Here is a 2,739-nt window from a genome sequence, read left to right as displayed (position 1 = left end):
ACCCGGGCGCGACGGACCCTTTGCAGCTGTGCAGACACCTGCCAGACGGAGGGGTGGTGGGAGGGAAGGAGCCGGGGGGGTGGGGAGGGGAAGAGAACACGCGGTGGGTGTGGCTAACAGGTGGGAGGGGCTTGACGCGTCCGGATCCCATCCCCAGCTAAAGAAAGCGTGAGGGGTTTTTTAGGGCTGGAGGGGAGGGAAACAGCCTGATAAACACAGAGAGGGAGACGGTGTTTGGGGTTTTCAGAGGAAGGGGGAGACCCGGATTCCTGGGATCCATTCCCAGCCTTGAAAGTGAGTTCTTCAAAAAAAGCCATGACCGGACACCTGGGTCCCTTTCAAAAGTGGCCCGGGATAGTGAGGGTTGACGGAAATAAAGAACTGTTGGATCAAACCATGGGTCCGTTTAAGTCCAGGGTTTCCCAAATTTTGGCCTCCAGCTGCTTTTGGACTACAACTCCCATCGTCCGTAGCCAGCAGAACCAGTGATCAGGGATGATGGGAACTGTAGTCCAAAAACAACTGAAGACCCAAGTTTGGGGAACACTGGCCAAAGGATGGGGAACCTGTGGCCCTCCAGATGTTGCTGGAGTCCAACTCAGCTTCAAGCAAAGGTGGCCAGCGGCCAGGGATGATGGGAACTGTAGTCCAACAACATCTGGAAGGCCAAAGGTTTCCCATCTCTGACCTAGTCCGGCACAGTTTGTGTCTCCAACGGCGACCAACCAACGATGTTCCTGGCGTCTGAATGCGACGTTTGTCATCAGAGGTTAATTCCTTTGTAGAAAAAAATATGCTGGGGCTAAAGTCGGCCTGGAAGCAACATTTCTTCTTCTTCTTCTTCATTGTATCACCTTCCAGCAGTTATCAACCTGTGGGTCCCCAGATGTGGTTGGACTACAACTCCCATCATCCCTGAGCTCTGGCCTTGCTAGCCAGGGGTGATGGGAGTTGTAGTTCAACAACATCTGGGGACCCACAGGTTGAGAAAGGCTGTAAGTCCTTCCTCCCTAACCGCTGGGGATTTTCTGGAGTTAGGGAGCGGTCAAGGGAATGCACTCTGCACGCGCTCAGGAGTCCCTTTAGTCCAGGTATCCGTCCTACATTTGGAGCATTAAGCCCTGGCGGGAGAAATGGGCTTGTTTGGTGACCAAAGGACGATATTGGGACGGTGCGTTTGTGCTTTCCAGCGGGCCACCCTCCCTTTTCATTCTTTTTCCTCCTGAGAGCACGCTCGCCTGCTATTATCCTGCAGGGAGGCGCGAGCTTCAGCCTGAAACAAAATCCGACGGCGAAGAAGATCTCTCCAAAGGGTTTGAATCAACGGAATGCGGTGGTGTTTGAATGGATGTAAAGGTGTTTGTAAAGGGAAAAGGCTGCTCTTTTCTAACTCGGCCCTGCACTCTAGCTTTTGGAGATCGCCAGACCCGAAGCTCGCGCGCCGCTTCCCCGCCCCCATAGCGCGGCCTCCTTTCTCAAAGCGCCCATTGTCTGCGGCTCACGTCGCACCTGCGACTCAGGAGCCTCTCCAAAGGAGAAGAGAATCTCTCTCTCTCTCTCTCTCTCTCTCTCTCTCTCTCTCTCTCTCCCCCCCCCCCCCACGCACACAAAGGCGCAGGAACAATCCCAGCCCCCAGGCGCAGGTTCATCAGGACCTCCTCCTCCTCCTCCAGCCGCTTCCCTCGTGCGCCCACGCTCCCCCAGTTCCAGCAAACGTCGCGCAGCGAGGAAAGTGAGAGCAAACAGGCTGTGTGGGTCAATGGGATGGAGCTTTGATCTGGGTGAGGTCAGGTCAGGCCCAAGACATGTCGGAGCCTGATGTAAAATATCCAATTGGAAAAGGGACGCCCGTCATGCTAACTAATACGGACCCCAATTCTTTTTTTATAGAGAGAGGTCTTGGCAGCCTTTGTTACAGAAATATCACTGTGTGCAATATTTCAGTATTAAAAACATTTTTTAAAAACCAAATGGAAATGGACATCACTCCCCCCAAAAGCAAGCATTCATTTTGCCCATTGTGAAACATGATACATACCTTTACAGCAGATTCAAAACACGCTCCCCCCACCCCCCAAAAAGTCATGGAAGCTCTAGTTTACCTATGGCAGAGCTACAATTTCCCAGCATCCTTAACAAATTACAATTCCCAGGATTCCTTGGGGCGATGTGCCAATGGACCACCTTAATATCGCTGAGGGTCTTGGCGGACCACTTAATAAATTTTATTGCAGTTGTAGCAATTGTGATATGCTGTATGATTCCTTAATTGTATTTTTCTTTGCTTCTTTTACTTCCATAACACATAGTATTCAAAGTGTAATACAATAAAATACAGTATTATAATTAATCGTTGTTGGCACCCATCTGTTTCAAGAGGCAATGGAGTGTGCCTCTCCTCTCCATTGTCCCTCCCTGGGGGTCACTTTGCGTATATGGAGGTCCTGGGCTGCCCAAATTATAAGACACCGCCCTGCAGCCTCGCTGATGTGGTCCAAAGGAAAGACAAGCAATACATTTGGCACCAGCTGGGCTGCAGGAGTTGCCAGAAGGAAGTGTGCAGGACACTATCCAACCGTCTCAGGGACTCCACTCCTGATTTGTGTTGAGTTGACTCCCTAGCCTTTTCTTCTCCTGTAGATATCCCTCAAGGCAGTGGAGGTTTAGGACCAGAGATTTCTTTCTCCTCGATGGGCTACCTTCCCAGGCTGACGAGCCCCATCTACCCCTCACTTCACT

The sequence above is a fragment of the Podarcis raffonei genome, chromosome 8 (genome assembly GCF_027172205.1).
Source record: "Podarcis raffonei isolate rPodRaf1 chromosome 8, rPodRaf1.pri, whole genome shotgun sequence".
Taxonomy (NCBI): Eukaryota; Metazoa; Chordata; class Lepidosauria; order Squamata; family Lacertidae; genus Podarcis; species Podarcis raffonei.
This window is presented reverse-complemented; position numbering follows the sequence as displayed.